The sequence below is a fragment of the Nymphalis io genome, chromosome 21 (genome assembly GCF_905147045.1).
Source record: "Nymphalis io chromosome 21, ilAglIoxx1.1, whole genome shotgun sequence".
NCBI lineage: Eukaryota > Metazoa > Arthropoda > Insecta > Lepidoptera > Nymphalidae > Nymphalis > Nymphalis io.
In genome coordinates, this window is record NC_065908.1 from 7,215,957 (window position 1) to 7,235,579 (window position 19,623).

Consider the following 19,623-nt stretch of genomic DNA (forward strand, 5'->3'; position numbering starts at 1 on the left):
TAGCAGTAAAAACCGCCTACTAATTATTTAATGGTTTTTATTTTTATTATATATTACTAGAGTTGGTTACCTTATATCCTATTCTGTGCCTCTGACAACACGGATGCAAAAATTTCATGACGATTAGTTGAGCCGTGAAAGCTTAACAGACAAACAAACTCACTTTTGCAGTTATAATATTAAAAAGGATTATATAAACCCATTATAACTTCCATTGACATTGTTCTATATATATGTCTATTCCTAAATAGTACTTTAAAAATTACAGTCAACAATGAATACACAATTTTTCGTGAAGTAAAAAAAATTTAAAGAAAATTAACAGCGATTATTTGCGACAATTTGTTCTATAAGAAATTGTCTGATGATTTTTTTTCGACGTACATTAAACCGTAAATGCGACTTCATTGATTAAAATTATATGTAAATGGTATTTTCCGAACACTCTTTAATCAAGAACGAGTATATACGGTGGGCCAGCAATGGACTGAATTTCAATTGACATTGCTTCAGGATTATAACCTTTACGATAACAACACAAGGCTTATATTTTTGTACAGTTAAATAATATATGTTGACTGGTATTCGTATAAATAACCACACGGATCGATTGCAGGCGAGTCTTCTGTTCCATTGTTCGTGGAAGTACGTTGCATCTAAGTCTTTATCAATAAAAAATTAAGATGCCTTGTGGAGGTTGTGGCGATAGTGAGTATTAATAGTTATTATTTATATAATTTAATTTATCAGCAACAAGTTGTGACTTTTATCTAAGAATCTTCTAGACGTAAATTGTAATGAAGTCGATAAACGACGATTTAAAATATCTATTCTTATTAATTTATTATCGGGATATTTATTTTATGTCTTCTACATTCGGGTAATTTGTTATAAAATTGCATAAACAAGATAATGATTTTATCGATAATTTCATTTGTACAGTTTGACTTAATAAATTAAAATATTTATTGTATTATATTCCTATCATTTTTAGTATTATACATAAATAATTAACATACATGTTAAAAATTTAACGTGAATAATTTTAAATATTTTAAATGTGAACGTTATTGTTTAACAGTAATAAATTCGAATACAAATAGTTGTTCTTTGAAAGAACAAGGATTGAAATAATATTTTAAAGTATTTGTTAGATCGAACAAGATTTGAAATATTTAAAATATTCTATATTTAAATTTTATTAATATTGCTTTAATTATCAATCAGAGTAATTTTGTTAATTACGTTCTTTGAAAAATCTATTGATCCTGTTAAAAAAGAGATTTTTAGAGTTGGGAAAAATATTTATAATGCTATTAGCACCAGGTCTTTTTTAATAAAGAAATGTTTTAATAAGCTTACTATATTTATTTTTGAGTTATAATATATTCAAATATTCGAACTTTCTAGAAATTGAAGGTGAAGGTGGTGATTTAAAGACTAATTCAATGGTATGTTTTTGTATAATTCATTGGTAGTTTTGTTATTTGTTTATCGTCATGTAAATTTACATTGTCTTTATTCTGTACTTATATAAAAAACATTTATTGATAAAAAAAAACAAACTGCCAGCATAAAAAAAAAATATTTCAAGAATTTTCTACTTTTTGTCGAGTTATGTTCAAGTTTGTTTTTCAAATAAATCAGACTTATTACTCCATTTATATCTTTAAATATTCTAAACGGCTTTAAGTATGCAATATGTAAGCAAATATCTGAAGTTAGGTTAGTTAGATTGAATATTTCAAAGTGATGTCTTCAAATTTAAAAGGGATTCTTCTCGATGGTTCTCGATGGATGGATTAACAGGTTGTTAAGCAAATCAAAAGCATCGAATTTAACAATCGCATAAATATAAAAAAAAAACTTTTTTTTTTCAGCCTCATTGAGAAAGATTTTCTATTTTAAAAATATCCATATATTATTAAAAGTGTTAATTTGAAACGACATTATTAACCGCTAACAAATGTTAACCGACCAGAATTTGGTTAAGATAATATTTACACGTTGAACCTTAATATGTGTTCAAAATAATTAGTGCTGATGTTTCAACAAAGGTTCACTTCGTTTGATAACAAAATCGTTAGAGCTAACTATTTACGTCCTTGGCGTGCCTAGTGCTTCCAGAGTCTATACAAGTATATAAGTTATATTTATTTATATTGTTGGTAATAGGTTGTTAACACGTGATTTCGTTAACGAATATCATTGGTATTAATAATTATTAATTAATACGTAAATAAATTTCAATTTTAATTATAAAATAAAATATAATAAAAATAGCTTATGTATAAATTTTCCTCAACAACTTTTAAATAATTTTTGTCGCGAATAGAAACTACTTAGTTATGGTCTTCTGATTTGCTGCATATTTTCCTATTCTGAGATTTTCACCTGAGGGAATGAGATGAGAAAGGCTAGTAGCCTTTCCCCCTCTTAATGTCTTCTTTGAAATGTACCGTGAAATGAATATATAAAGATAATTATAATTACGAAAATGAAAAGACTAATAATTATATGACGTTTTAGAATTATTGAACGATAACCGCCCATGAGTTTGCGTGTTGGGGGTGGTGTTAGGTACTCTATGCCCTTTTCTGTACTCTCAAAAACGTATGTAAAATTTAATGACTAATAGTTGAGTAGATAAGACGGGACATTGTAACAAACAAACAAACTCACATTCGAGTTTACAATATCAGGTAGGATAATTTATGTGAAACTTTTAAGCAGTGTATTCTTGTACTCTGTCTTTGTCCTTGAAAATTAATGAAGCTCAGGAGCGCCGAAGGTTTAAGTAGCAGCTATATATATATATATGTTTAACCCGACGAACGGGTTACCAGGTCTCAGGTTATGGTAACCTTGAAAAACCCGTCGTGCATTTTTATAATATACTGTAATTAAATTGTTTAGTGATGTAGTGCGATTTTGTTTTTGAGAATTAAAGGTTTGTATTGAAACGATTATAATAGGACTAAGTTTTTTTTTTAATAATATAAGTAATGTTCTTGTAATTTGTTCATATATTTATGCATACTACAGTTATAATTAAGTTAGGTATTTACTTTAGTACTTACAACTGTAGGAATTGATTCCTACATTTTGGTTTGGTTTGGTTACATTGGAATTGGTAAAAAAAATTTATACTTATTATTTTATTTTATTAATTATTTTATTTACATTATAAACGTCTTTATATCAGAAACTAAAAGTATGATTTAAAGAAATATATTTCTTGCGTTAGACTGTCCATTTATTAATGAAGGTTATAGGCTAAATAACTGAATACCACAGTACTAAAGATTGGCGCAGTAACAATAAACTTAAGTCATAATTGCCAATGGTAACGAAAATACACGTACAGCCCATTCCAAACACAGGAAGAGAAAGGATAAACAACTTTGACAATCAATTGACGCGATATCATTGGTCGAGATCTTGTATAGTCTATGTACTAGTCTAGTCTAGTCTATAACCGATGATCGTGGGTTCAAACCCGGGCAAGCACCACTGAATTTTCATGTGCTGAATTTGAGTTTATAATTCATCTCGTGCTTAACGGTGAAGGAAAACATCGTGAGGAAACCTGCATGTGTCTAATTTCATTGAAATTCTGCCACATGTGTATTCTACCTACCCGCATTGGAGCAGCGTGGTGGAATAAGCTCCAAACCTTCTCCTCAAAAGGGAGAGGAGGCCTTAGCCCAGCAGTGGGACATTAACAGGCTGTTACTTACTTACTATGATATTCAGAAGGAAATGGCGTTTGAATCTCGGCAAAGTTGTAATCGGATCTTTGGAATTAAAATTAAAGTTAATTTAAATAGTTAATTGGAATAGCGTGTTACACAAATAAATATATATTAATCAAGAATTGTTTGTAGTACAGAAGAACTATTAGTAAATCACATGGAATATGTAAATCTAAGGTTTTTTTATCTTTTCTCCTTCTTCGATTGGAATTTTGTGATAGTTTATACGAATTAGTAGAGACTGCGTATAACTTACTCATAAAATAAAAAAATAAATTGAAACCGTAAGCTTTATCTAGTTTATATTATATGTATTTTTATGTAGAGTACATTAAAATAGGAAGGTAAATAAAGTTTGAGATTTTTGAGAGCTGGGTGTTAAATGCACAGCATTCTCATGTAGGTTTTACATTTTTCATACAGTTTGTAATATTTGTTAACGTTTATGATTTCAATGTGGAATCCGATTATTTGCGTGTAGAACCAGGAGTACAGCTAATTAAAAAAATGATGATTTACGGTTCATTGTTATATAAGTATTTATACACAAGTCACGTTTTTAAACATCTTATAATGATTATAGTTATTTTAACCAATTATACCATCGTATTCAATTCTGCCTTCATTATATCGAAGGAGGTCACGTGACTATTGTTGGATCAGATAAGCATTTTTACGTAGTTTTGGGATCTAATTCATGTTACCTGTGCCTATATAAAATATGTCCATATTATGAAATGTATTTTTTTTATTAGGTTGCAAATGCACTACGACTCAGTGCTGTCAGAGTTGCAAATGTGATTCATCCTGTTCTTGTTCATGCAAGCGGTCGACCACTGACTCTACCACCAAAAAGAAGTAATCAAGAATGAAAAAAGCACTGTAAAACAGATATATAATTCTGTTTTTTAATTATTTTTTTCAAAAATGCTGTTTTTCATTTTCATTCGATATGTATAATTAACATTCAATTATCATTGTAGATAATGATAAGATGAATATATTAAAACTTTTTTGATTGAATTAATAAGAAGTAAATTAACTATAGCGGATAACATTGTTTGTAATCTATGTGTATTTTACATTTTGTAAAAACAAATTTTAGCTACAAATAATTAATAGTTCATAATTACGCACAAAATGTTTGTGCGTCACGTCCGTAATCCGTAAACAAGTGTTAGAAAAATAATAATGCTAGCAATTATACAATTATATTGTTTCTTAAAAGGTATTAAATAAAATATTGTTGCCTATTACAAAATGATTAAAAATGTATTTGAATTATAAATAACAATGCAATAATATTGTTTTATTTATTCTCTAATATTTGGAATAACATTATATAATATATAAGTAATAAATATTAATTGTTGTGTTCTCATATTCCTTCGTCAAGGCCCAATCATTTCATGCATGTTCCTGAAAAAAATATATCGCATGATACTTAAATCCAAGTGTTATACTAATGATATAATTTTATTATTTAAAATTATTCATGGAGAATTTGCTGAGATTCCTATCAAAATATGGCCGCAACCAATAATATTTTTTTAACAATTACAAAAAATATTTTCTTATATTTATATTTGTCAGATCTAAAATAACCGATTATTTTGTTAATGCGATTTACTTTAGTAGGGCTTTGTAGGCCCATCTATATGGGTAGTGCTCACTACTGAGTACTATTGAGTATGCCAGTGTAATTTTACGACCTTACTTACTTACACGTTGCTTAGCCGGTGATTAATAACCGCTGCTATAATATCTTCTATCGAATGTCAAACAAACAATGACAGAAAAAGCTAAACACCCTCTATAAAACGTTTATAAGCTAGTTTCTATAATTGGCGGCACATCGACGGTGTCGGAAGTAGTTTATACTTTTGCAGCGCTAGTTTTTTGGACAAAGATAAACAACAATCTCACAGCTAGCCCATTTCATCGGAATTACCGGAAAGACTGCAGATGCAGGATCAACGGATTTACACGCTTTACGATGCACGAGAATGGAGACACTACTAACCAGATTCTGGGGACCGAAGTACTACTGAGAACTTTCAAACACAAAATCATAATACCCTTTTCAAATAATCCGGGAGTTTTAAGTCAGGACCTCGGAGCTGTAGATTTTATAACCAAGCCACTAGGCTCAAATTGTATTATATAATTATAGTATCACGTGAAATACGCATATTAATTGCCAATGCATTAAGTTTATTTGTTGGTACTAATTACTGCAAAGGGTTTTAAAGTTATTTATGTGAAGTTACCAATGTTGTCTATACTCTGACAGTCACACCCTGGAACGCAATCTTGCTCTGTTGAAGTACTTGGTTTCAAAACTGCAAAAAAATATTTAATTTTTATTTGATATATTATTTAATTCTAAATTAGCTCTTTTATAATTATAACTGCACAATCCCTTAAAGTTACACATTTTGAAATTTCATTTTGTAATGATTTAGACATCAACCAACTTCCAAGGGATTGAAAATATCTATAAATGGTCATACACATATTTGTATGTAGTACCTACTCCATCTACATAAAATGAAATCGCAATTTACTCAGCCCTATTTTTTTTCCCCCGACGATCGTTCTTTATTTTTCTTTGCTGTTATTGTTTCAATTTATTTTTGAAAAAATTAAAATAATAAGCAGTTATAAAATAAAATAACAGGGCTTGTTTCGTTTTATTATATATATCGAACCATTATATATGGAAACCTAAAATATTTTTGATAAACTTTAACGATATCTACAATTAAAAATAACAATTTCACTCACTTATGGGACCGTCCAAGATTTTCATGATAACTTACTAAACGATCTACGAGTAGTAAAAATATAACCAGGTGAAAAACGTGTTCTCATTTACAGCGACAGATAAAATGTGCAGCTTGTTAGAGGTGCAGCGTTGCATGTCGATCAATAAAAATGAAAACAAAAAAACATTTGGCATTGTTTATTGAAGTTCGAGAGGCTCTAGATTATATTTTTTTTATTCTAATTGCATTTTTAGAAAAATACATAAAATAATTCATACATTTCACAATTTTTCAGTTTATATACATAAGTAATATTTGTAATATATGTATAATAATAATTGAGCAAGCATATTAATACAATGAAAAATTGAAAAAAGGCATGAATATCAAAAATTATATTGCTGTTACCCAAAATAAAAATTAATACGACTAAATGAGTAAGGAGTGGAAGTAGTGGGAGTATATATCTTACTTAGGTCGGCTTAAATCCGAGCAAGCATTAATAACTTTGTTAAGTATATAATTTATAAATTAAGTATATAATAGCAAGCTGTTTTAGTATTCTGAGCAATTTTTCAAGCAAATTGAAACAATATTAATCGATTCAATTAAAACTTTTAACTTTTATAGATACAAGCCAAATTCAATTATCTGCGTTTTAAGGTTCCCCAGACCGATTTCGGCAGCCAATCTCAAGAGAGATTAAACTGCCCAGGACGTATTATAGTGCACAAGTGTGTGCGCAGTGTGTGTCCTCTCTATTCCCAAACTCTCATAATCCCAAGGGCCAGTCTCTTATCAGCGTATTATTTACCAATAGATATGATAATCGGTGAAAAGATATAGAAGTCTGCTGCAGCGCCATTGAGCGGTGACTTAGAAGAAATATAAGCATAAATGTCAGTGAAATAATCAATAAAATGGAAAATGAAATAGCAATGTTGAGCAATTAAACGGTCAGAACGAAACGAAATTAATTTAAATTCGTTTCAAATTAGCCTGCTTTGAAGCATAAGAATTGGATTACATATGAAAACAGCTATTTGCCTCAATACATATGTACAACTGTTACTTTATTTAATTATTGGGATCTCCAACAGTTGTATATAAAATACTTCCAACACATGCTTTACATCCACTCAAACTAAATATGTACTACCAATTATAGGAGAATATACCATTCCCAAGCTCAATAACAATGATGAAAATTTGCTTAAAATTAAATGCAGTAGTAGAAAACAATAAGTAAAGGTGATTTTTTTAAACTTATAAGTTTTTTTTTAGTTACGAGTAATTAGATAATACACAAAAGACTTTTTTACAAATCGAACAGTTTAACAGAAAAACTGTCGAGGTTACTTCTTCATTGATGTAACCTTGCACTTATTTGTTTGGTTTTTGTGTAAAATTATCAGTATATAAGCATCCAGCTCTAAACCAAGATCATAGTCTGCGATTAACTTATCTACCATTTTCACTTCTTCATCTCAATCAATAACAATCTCCAAAATGCCAGCTCCCTGCGAACCGTGCAAAGGTAAGAACGCCATTGTAGTTTTATTTAAAACTATTGCTTATGACATAATTATGTACTAATATGTAAATAATGGTCTATATAAAACATTAATATCGTAATACATAATATTATCAAATATACATCTTTCGGTTAACGCTATTCACGCTGGTAAAACTCTGTTGGATCGACTTTTTCCGACATTTTCAAAAGTCATCGTCGTATTTCAGACCATTTACACACATTTAAAAATTAGGGGGCACTTTTTATACTTCGTATCTTTTTCCTTATCATTTTATAATTAGATTTTATATTATAATTAGATTAAACCACTAAAATGTAGAAAGCTAAAATGATAAGCAACTTAATTACTAGATCTATCGACGATACTTACGATTTAAGTAATTATTACCATCAGCATCCCGTTGCTAGGAATCTTCAGGATGGATATGAATCGCCATCACTGGATTAAGTAATTTCTTATTTATTTTTAAATATTTCTGCCCACAACATCGCTCGCGTTTGAGGGTCAGGTGTTAAATAAATTGTCACTTTATCGCAATACGAGTCGTAAAAGAATCGGGAACGTATCGTAACCGTTTTAAATATCCCCAGCATAATTTTCCCCAGCTTGCACGGTTCTATTAGAAATACAGTGTTATTGGTACAAATCTGAATTCTGTTAACATTGGAAGTTACGTTGACATTTTTTTTATTTCTTAATTAATAGATACCTGCAAAGACGCAGCTGACTGCAAGGATAACTGCAGCACTGACAACTGTGGTCCTGGTGCCTGTTCCACTACAAGTGGTTTGTTAAATATTTTAAAACGATTTCAATTCATTTACTTATAATACTGTTATTATTATTCTGCATACACCTATTTACTATTAACGTATTAATTGTTACTGAGTTAACTGACATAGACCTTGCTCACATGAGGCTGGTTGTCAAAACTATCTTATGAAAAATATCGAGATGAGATCATAGACAATTTTTAGTACTTTTTATAGTTTTGACAGATTTATAACATTACTATAAGTATATTTAATAAATAATTCCCTCTATATATGTTGAAAAACAATCTTCATTTGCCAATGCATCTGAATAAAGAGAACTTAAAAACTGACATCGTTATGTAAATTAATTTTATTGAAAATTATATATTTCAATACAAAATATATAAAAATACTTAATATATTAAGTTATTTCCTTTATTAATTGTAATCATCTAATTTTTTTTTCTTTTTCAGGTGGTTGCTGTTAATTTGTGTTGGAAGTTCAAATTGATTCTACCATTTTAAGAACCCAAATAATATTCTAGTTTGTAAATGCTTGCAATAAATTTTTGGTGCTCCTATTTCATTGTTTTACTGTTGTGCTCCTAATTATTTGTTTTCGACTTATATGTAAGCCATCTCTACTATATTAGCGAATGTCTAGACGTGTAGTGTTAAAAAAAACTTGATGATCATAGAAGATGATAAGAAAATATATGTCGTAGCTCATATTCTTAAGTCCAACTTAAACGGAAGCTCAATTGTCATAAATAATGTCACAAGTTTGTCACAAATAATTAGGATTTGGGCGAAATTCGTTTATTATAAGCAAGTACCGAGATATACTGATAGACTCGTGATATCAGTATATTGTACTGTAAGAATTTCTTGTACTCACTCCGTTTGACTTATTCCCTCATAGGTCATCGTTCAGGGCTCTCACCTCTTTCCTGTATAATTTATTATCTACACAAAAACTAGCATTAGACGATACTGAGAATCCAACTCTTAATTTAAAAAACCTCGAAAAAATGTCATTTTGGTTAATCACTTGGTAGCGCAATGTGAGGTTGGTGGTTGCAATCCAAATCCTAGACGAGTACTAACCCCTCTTAGTAAGAAAATTGCAAAAGTAGTTTTTGAAATTGCGGTTTCCCAGTAAGCCCGATGTTAATGAAGTATGTAAAACTTTTACTCAAACTATCTATGATGAATAGAATTACGAATCAAAATTGTAATATTATTCCCGGTCCTGTGCTAGTCGCATCCATTGAGCACCGCCATTTTCCTAAAATCGTCTAAAATAAACAAATATACATACTCAAAATAAAATAAAAAGGGATGTGTAGATTTTTCATTTTCCTATCAACTTTACGTATACATAATCTTAAATGTGTACTTGCGTTGAGGTTGGTAGCTGTTTTCTTAAAAACTATTGAGTTAACTCACTGGTTTATATAATAAATTTAACAATCATAATAACCGGTATTAAACCTTATTAAAGACTTCCAATAAAATTACAATCTGCTCTTGAAAATTACTAATTAGCGTAATTTAACTATAATATGAGGTAATGCTGTTTATTGTACTTCGGTTACGCATTATCTTGTAAAGGTCAGCTTTTAATCATTCACATTCAATAGCAATGACTTTTTAATATATTATTATAAAACACCTGACAAAAACACACAGAGTCTAAAATGATAATATTTTTCGTGTTTCTGCTGTGTGCATTTTTTTTTTATAGAATAGGAAGGCGGATGAGCATATGGGCCACCTGATGGTAAGTGGTCACCAACGCCCATATACAATGGCTATTTAAGAAATGTTTACCATCGCTTACATCACCAATGCGCCACCAACCTTGGGAACTAAGATGTTATGTTCCTTGTGCCTGTAATTACACTGGCTCACTCACCCTTCAAACCGGAACACAACAATACCAAGTACTGCTGTTTTGCGGTAGAACATCTGATGAGTCGGTGGTACCTACCCAGACGAGGTTGCACAAAGCTCTATCACCAGTGCAATTATTTTTGAAAATCATTTTCAAGCATGATTTTCATGGCAATCCCTATGTTGTCAAGTATCCTAAGCTCACCCATAAATTATGGTCCAATATTTATAAGTTTACTAGTTCCAGCCCACGGCTTCGCCCGCGTGTTAGGGTGGGCAGGTCGACGGGCACATGGGCCATTTGATGGTCACCATCGTCATATACATTTCTATAGACATCGGCAATGTAAGAAATAATAACCATTCTTTCCTTCCATTCCATCGCCAATGCGTACATAGTACCTTGTGAATATTTGTTGTTCTTGTGTGATTGGGTACTTTAAAAAGATTATAAATATAAAGTTTGTCAATTTTTTTCCCGAGTTCTTTCGTCTCAGCGCCGCAGTGACTGATTTTAGGCACAAATATACATATGTTTGAAGTATGGGTGCCATGCGACGAGAGATGTGGTTTTTAGCGGAAAGAACATTTAGTAAGCGCCTAAAGCTTTGTCATTATAATTATAAAACGAAAGGGTTTTACAAAAAATCCCTATTGACAGTCCTAGATTTTTTGCATACATAATTAATTATCAAGTTTTTGTTTTAATAGCCTATAGCACACGAGAATAAATACGAAAGAATTAAAGATATATGACATAAAGAATAGAGAAGAAAAGACGATATACCGTGATTTTCTCTGTCGAGCAAATTTTGTTTTGAGTTTATTATGGAATACAACCTTGGAAAACATAATGTAGTTAAAAGTTTGAACTACGTTTATCCATTCAAAATCAAGGAAAAGAATAATTGTGCTCTATGCGCATAAATCTTGAAAAAAAAATGAATGAAGCTCTTACGTTCTTCAAACCAAGACGATCATCGACATAAAATTATGTATAATCTTTTAATATTATAATATGATATAAACCTTCATCAAAAAATCGTGAAGTTGTTACGGGAATGAAATTAAAGATCAAAAATAAATCATCAGAACATTTATATAATACAATAAAATAGAACAATAGTGATGACAAAAACCAGAGAGAAGGATATTGGGAAGCAGATCTCAAGGATGCGTGACACTCGGGTATTGAGAGACGGGCGTCTCGTGTTAGGCCTGTCCATTGTGAAAGATCTTAACAGCAGCCTCCTGGAAAAAATTGAAGGATTAGTTTGCACGTAATACTTTACAGCACTAGCCTAACAATAACAATAAAACAATCAGAAGAAACATGATGATAATGATATCTCGTTTGGTAAAATCTGTTTAAAGATCTATTCTAAATAGTAATTAAATTGTCTTATAATACATGTCTTCATTGTCTAGTAATATGTGAGCGAATTGCAAAGATACTCAAATTACTTTGGTATAATGGTAATTTAATTATTTTGGGAGTTAATTTTTGACAAACCTTTTGATGAGCTATCGTTACAGCTGTTTTCCTTGCAAGCGCAATTATCTTTGCACGAGCCGTCTTTGCAGGATTCTAAAAAACAAGAGTTACAAATTAGAAAAACAAAGAAAATAAAAATACATTTGATAACAACTCGTTATGCTCACTTCTTACAATCTAAATACGCTTACTTGGCCAATATTTAAAAGAATTTTATAAACAAAATCTTTAAAAATTGTAGCTATATAGTAACTTTTTAATAAGAGTGTTCATCATATTTTCAAGCCATTTCAATTAAATATTTAATTATTTTTTTAATTTATAGCAGTTCATTTATTAAATTAAAATTAAATTGACTAAAGTCAAAATAACTTGTTCTTGTTCTAAATGTTTTATTATTTACAAAACGGTATGTAAAAAAAGAAACAGTGTTCTCAACTATGTCATTAAAAGTAATATCGATATGTTACGTTCATAAACGTAATAAATAAATACAAGTACTCAAAATCATAAAAACAATTATGATTTCGAACTGCTAAAATATCGTGATTAATGTATTACAAATTAAGTAAACACATAACAAAAAGACACGATAAGAAAGAACATTTTGATTCGTTACCTTTGCAGGGTTCACAAGGAGAAGGCATGTTGAGTGCCGTTTTGTACGTTTATCAATCAACTATGCTTTCGTAGAACTTCGACCATGTTTTATACGATTTTTAAAGTGCAAAAACACTTCGCGAATAATAACTGGAGCAAGGCTGAAAAACTTCAGGCCTTTATCATAATAACGTTGGTAACAACAATGATAGTATACTAAAACAAAAAAGTGGCGCCTTTTGGACCAAATTTAAAATCGGAACAGATTTTTGTTTTATTTAAGAAGTTTACAATAAATGTTATTAAGTAAAAATTGATAACATTCAATATTAGATAAAAAGTTTTACGTTATACAATAGTGATTGTTTCTATGCAAATATTACGCAGGTGACGTAAATCAGAACGAAATAAAATTAAAACATCAAAAGGAATTTGAAAAGGCCGCGAGTTCAAAAAATGTTTAAATACTAACTAATATTATAAATGCGGAAGTGAATTTGTTTGTTTATTAAGCTTTCACGTCCTAACTACTCAACCTACACGTTGTCAGCGGTACAGAAAAGGATATAGGTTACCTACCACCTGTATCCCTTCTCGAGTGTGTGAAAACGTGGGTGGAAATTAATAAATTTATACAAATACATTCAACATACTATTATTTGTCTCTTCTTTGTACGTCTTTTTTGACTTCGCCATGTCTGAGTATGTCTGAGTCAAGTCTTATATCTTTAATATTAAACAGGTTCCACTAAACTGATGGATCTGAAACTTTGCAAATACTTTTGGTGCTTATTGCAATACAGTATTAGTGCACATAGATTTTCGACCATACACACTGGCGTCTGGCACTTGAAGAAGTATAAACGACTCCGTAAACCCAAACTACGCAACCATGATCTAAGATGTTAGTTAACATGTGCCATATGTGACCATTTTTAGAGGTAGAATAAATAAGTGGGATCAGGCAGATCTGCCTTAAAACTGGGTTGCTTAAAAATTCTAGTCAGATGGTAGCATATTTTGATAGCTTATTTGTTGATATATAAAAATATAACAATAATATGTAAAAAATATTTTAATACGGTACGATTTTCACAATGTATACAAATTGGTTAATATTATTAAGTATGTTTGAATAATGTGGTATTGAAGGGATAAATACAAATTACAGTTACGGCTACAATACAATGTTACATTTTCATGTGATTTTACTTTGTTCCGGGTATTTTCCATTTTCCGCACGAATTCCGCTGCTGATCTTCGCGGAAAGCCTTGTTTGTCGTTATTTCCTCAGTTTTTAGCTAAAGCAACCTTCGTCTCTTTATTGTAGGTTATATTTAAAACATAAAATTAATTTCATTATCGTCATTCTATTTCGGTGTCTTGCTCGTGCAGCTATAATGGCTACTTTTTGTGAATCTGAAGCTTCAAAAGGTAATTATTTAATTACAACATATATTATTAGCGTATTGAATTAAAAATAATTTAAAAAATGTTCTCAATAGAAATATTATTCCATTTAATTACTAGTATTTATAACAACGCCTTTTAAGTTTTAATAGCAAAAAATCATTTAAGTCCATTTGTATTACAAGGATTTTTTTAAAATGGTACTAAATATATTCTGTGATCGTCTAGAATAAGCGCAATGTTCTGATATTGTTTTTAGTAAACAATACTGTAATGGTTTGGTGATTTTTGCATGTTGAGAACGTTTTATTTTTTACAGGAATCAAGTCCCCTATGGACACCAACTGCCCATCTGACTGCGAGTACAAGTCATGTCCACCAGACTGTCAATATAAAAGATCTCCCAGAACCAAGACATTACAGCTGATCTTTACTGCCATTGGTATATTAATCGCTGTACTTGCTACTTATATGCTAGTGAGTACAGATTCTAAGCTATATTTAGTGTTTTGGATATGTTATTCCGTTCTCAGGAGGTTGATGGTAAAATCGAGACAAAAAATGAAGACTGCCTAATTTTTTTATGCGTACAAAATTTAGAATTTTGGTCATTGTTTCGTTCAAGCTTTTCAAAAACAAGATCATGAGTTTCCTTCAAAACCATAAATAATTTTTCTCTACCAAAAATATGCTGTCATCTTGAATAGTTTTTATTAGCTTAGTAAGTTGCTGTAAATATTATTAAACTGACTGAAACATGGAACCTAACATACCTACGAACTTAAGCATAACTTAAACATTTAATTAGGTCGTGTCTCTATGTCCTCGTTTAAAGGCCATTATCTATATATTATTAATATGAAAATAGCTCTGAATATCTATTACGCTGTCACGGCTATACCACTGAACCAAATTTGATGAAACTTGATATAAGTCCTCCCTCTAACAAGCGGACTAAGCCGCGGGAAACTTATAGAGACATAAAACTAGTAGAGACATAACTTATCAAATTATCATTCACTTTGCTAATGGCTATATAATCAAAGTCCAAAGACACGGTTCTTTAAACAATTTTATGCGACCATGATCATGTCCTCCGATCATGAAAAATGTTATCCGCATGTATCAAGTACGATGTACTGGTAAAAAAAAACAAAGTTGAAAGCATAAATCTATCTTCATAGTAGGATCGCTTGGTCGGTAGAGCATGGCGGTTTTTATCTTTATTATAGCAGTTTGATAAAAAATAAATCCATTCTTCTGAATTGAACGGTGCTAACAGATAAGAAATGCTCATTTTCCGTAATGTACTTATAGTTTAGTTCCATTAAATCGCCATTTTTAATGATTATTGTTTGGAGAACTACAATGATTGTTGTTGTAATGTAGTTTCGTTTTAACGTTTTGACTGAATGTATGTAACCCTAAGCACTATTTATTGATTAATTTATTTCACATCCACCTACATTAAAGTTTAATTATATTACTTTTGTATTTTATTTTTATCCTTAATACCTAACAGACAGAGACAGTCAGCATAATTTTATTTTTTTATATAATTTATTTCACAACAATATCTATAAAACATCCAAAGTTCCATACATTTTTCTTCTCTGTTTGTCAAGCGATTTTCATTCACATATATATGTTTTACTTAAACGAGTGTAAATGATATTCACAAAAAGGTGGCGAATTACGTTAATTAGGTGTGCAAAATTAAAGAATAATTAAAAAATATATATTACTGTTTTTTAACACATTTATGTTAATATATGTTTATGTTAATATAATATTAATAACTTATTAACTATGATTAGTGTTTGTGTAATGTATACAAATGCAATAAATGCGATCGCACGGGGGATCAGGCCGTTGACGGCTATCTACAACCGCATTGCTCACCCTGTCAATTAGCTCGTAAATGATCCACGTCTTGGTACAGCCATCTTCCACTTTCAAGAACAAGGCTTAGAGCTTATTCTTCCAAATATGTAGCTTTAAATTTGTTATTATATGTCTTGATGTGGCTACATTTCAATGGACACGTGCAGGCTTCATGATGCGTTTCTTTACCACCGAATGCGAACTAAATTTTAAACACAAAAGCACACAATCTCATTGCACGGTTGTGAACCCGTGACTATCGGTTAAGACTCACGATTCTTGTTCACTGGGCCATGTCGTATAGGTTCAGCCGTCGTTTTTATGAATGTACATAGTCATTAGTGTTAATCCGTAAAAGGTTTAAGTTTCAATATTTGTTTGTAACAAAGAACCTTTTTAAAATTACATCACAGCCCTCAGGGCATTATGGTTACAGTAAGTGAATAATTGTAAAGACGTTCTGACTTAATGCTTGTTATTTAGTAAAGATGAAGAAGAAATAAACAATATTATCTTTTAATACATATACATACTATGTATGTTTATAAAAATACAATCGAATTTGCGAGAAATGTTGATATTCATTACACTTATACAAAGAACAAAAAACAAACTTATTACTCTGTATATAAGGCCAACTAGGTACCAACAATCATCACATAATCTAAAGTAATACTTACTGTTATGTTCCGGCTTGAAGCTCATCGATCATCATTGAACTTTATTAACTTATTATATAATGGACATTACACATTTCTTTTAATTATATTTTCAAATATATCTTGTACTAAAGTAAACTGGTCTACATATTTTTATTATTTTGTCTAAGTAAGATTATTTAAGCTTTATGTACATGGTTTCCGTAGTGTAGCGGTTATCACGTGTGCTTCACACGCACAAGGTCCCCGGTTCGATCCCGGGCGGAAACATTTCTTTTTTTACATTAGGTAATGTTGTAATTCTATCAAATTTAATTTACCTAGTATTTTATCGTTGAAATAAAGGACAATAACGTATAAAAATTAAAAATAAATGTTTCAATATAGCGCATTGTTTTTTGTTTACTTATATTTTTTACTAAGCAATATACAATTTCCAATAAAAACTAAGAGAATCGTAAAGAGTACATAATTTTACCCTTTAATCAACCTGCAAATGTCAAACTGCTAGTCAAAGGCTTTCTCTTTTTGTGTAAAACATTTGGACTTTACTTCGACCACGACGCTCCAATGCAGACTGGCTGATACACTCGTGGCAGATTTTCCGACACTTTCCTCACGACGTTTTCCTTCATCGCCAAACACGAGATGAATTACGAACACAAACTACGCCTACCATACTAAGCCACTTGTCCTAGCCAGTTGTCTCGGCTTATTTCGAAAAAAATAAAAAAAAACATCTAATCTTAACTGCAATATGAGAAATGTCACGAGTCATGCTAAGTCATAACATCTAGCTGTTTCTACGTTTAAAGTTTAAACTGTGAATTAAACTTCGTGCACTCAAGTCACGCTCCGCAAGATATAAATTAAGAACGGTCCACTAAATTACATGAACTATTTGAACTAGTATTCGGATCACTGATTTATAAAATACGGCCCGCCCTGGTTTGAACAATTTTATCTTAGTGGATATTTTGTAAGAACATTTTAGAGACCTCGGGTTATATTATTACCATTTTCGTAGGAATCGCTAATTTCTTTGAAATATATGTTTTTTTAAATATAGCCCATGTTTCTCGCTGATTATGTAGCTTTTTATAGATGAAAGAAATTTTTAAATCGTTTAAGTAGATTTTGAGTTTATTTATTACAAAGAAACATACAAAAAACAAATCTTATCTCTTTATAATATATATGATATTTATAGATTTCTATAATAATAATAAATTATGTTACATTTGTTAAGGAAACGAATAATAAGATACAAAATAGATTCGTATTCGTTTATTTTTAAATTTATTTAACTAACGAAATTTATTTTATTGATTGTAATAATAAGTGTATTTACGTTTTTAAGTTTAATTGAAATTGATTAAAACTGTTTTTTGGTTTTGATGGGTTGTGGGTAACCAAAAACTATTTATTCTTTAGGATAAACAATTGATGGTAAGGCTCAGTGCAAGCCCGTCCTGGTAGGACAACTCACATATTACATATTCTAACGCCAAACGGCAATACGGCAAGTGAGCCGGTGTAACTACAGGCAGGTCGGTGGTGCATTGGCGAAATATGGAATGATTCGGATACCTTTGAAGTTACTGACTTCCGACGGATCCGCCGCACTACGGATTTATCTGCGATTCCATAGAAGATACTCCTCCCACGTCGCACAGGTGCGGGCTAATCGGCATCCGTTTGTAATATCACGCACCGTGGGAAGTCATCAATATCGTACCCTCGCAAAACTGAATCATTTCTTAGTTTACTATTAAATAACATGGTCAATCTTTCTATTACAAAAACATTTTAAAAATGACGTATGTTAAAATTATATCAAACTATATAAAATTGAATTCTCAACAAATTCGTTGTATCATAAAAAGTTTCGCGAGATCGTTCAACTCTCGCATGGCGACTCTAATTACAACAAAAAAACGATAATTGTATACTTGTAAATCGACAACAAAAACCAGTGAAGCCTTTTTAACTAGTGACTTTATAAATATATGGTAATTTTATAAAAGATACAAATCACATATTAAATCGTAATAGCTACGTCAGCAAAAAAAAATAATTTCTTAAATATTCGCATATTTTGTATCAAACATATTTCAAATGTAAATATGTATATTTTCGTCTAAAATTATTTTAATAAAATAACTAAAAAAACACGCTTTCATGACGATGAATGGGATTCATTAAAACAAACCAAATAAACCCAAACTCGATGCGCTTACCAGTAGCCATTGAAGGTTACACTACACTATCAGATTGGCTTGATTGCATTACCATCCAAAGTTCAGTTTGCAAAGTTTCAAATCGATACGATATTTGTAATTAGGTTAATGTTTATTTCATATACGTATATTTAAATACTGATATTGTTAGAACAATAATTACCATACATCGAGGATTATGTAGAAAAAAAACAGCATGTTAATGTCCCACAGCTGGGCTAAGGTTTCCTTTCCTTTTTGAGCAGAAGATTTGGAGCTTATTTCATCAAGCTGCTCCAATGCGGGTTGGTGGGGTAGTTGGATTTTCATCCACCACTTGCAGATTTCTCAAGATTTCCTTTAAAGTAAAGCAAAAGATGAATTATAAACACAAATTAAGCACATGTAAGCTGCTCGTCCGGATTTGAAGTAGGAGTCTTCTAACCACTGAGCCGTTGCGGCCAATAAAAATATATTGTTAGACTAATAGACTAGACTAGATTAGAGACTAGACTTATGCACTGCGGTCTTCTTCGATGTGCAATTAAAAACAATATAATATCTATATATAAGCGAAATACCATCCATCCAGTTACTCATTCCCCGACGTAGACGCTCACTAAGAATGGATTTTACGCAAATTC

The 19,623-nt window shown here is 30.6% G+C and overlaps 3 long non-coding RNA genes and 1 other non-coding gene across 4 annotated transcripts; 3 read left to right on the top strand and 1 right to left on the bottom strand.

Moving 5' to 3' along the window:
• The first annotated feature begins 465 nt into the window (after nt 1–465).
• On the top strand, nt 466–5,057 carry LOC126776942 (uncharacterized). Its single transcript, XR_007669987.1, has 2 exons — nt 466–708; nt 4,511–5,057. It is a non-coding gene; the product is annotated as an uncharacterized LOC126776942 (long non-coding RNA).
• Nucleotides 5,058–7,847: 2,790 nt separating this feature from the next.
• LOC126776943 (uncharacterized) lies at nt 7,848–9,397 on the top strand. Its single transcript, XR_007669988.1, has 3 exons — nt 7,848–8,060; nt 8,767–8,847; nt 9,291–9,397. It is a non-coding gene; the product is annotated as an uncharacterized LOC126776943 (long non-coding RNA).
• A 2,401-nt stretch (nt 9,398–11,798) lies between these two features.
• Nucleotides 11,799–12,891, bottom strand: LOC126776946 (uncharacterized). Its single transcript, XR_007669992.1, has 3 exons — nt 12,827–12,891; nt 12,226–12,300; nt 11,799–11,963 (listed from the first exon to the last, which is right to left on the bottom strand). It is a non-coding gene; the product is annotated as an uncharacterized LOC126776946 (long non-coding RNA).
• Nucleotides 12,892–16,957: 4,066 nt separating this feature from the next.
• Trnav-cac (transfer RNA valine (anticodon CAC)) lies at nt 16,958–17,030 on the top strand. The gene has a single exon. It is a non-coding gene; the product is annotated as a tRNA-Val (tRNA).
• The last annotated feature ends 2,593 nt before the right edge of the window (nt 17,031–19,623 follow it).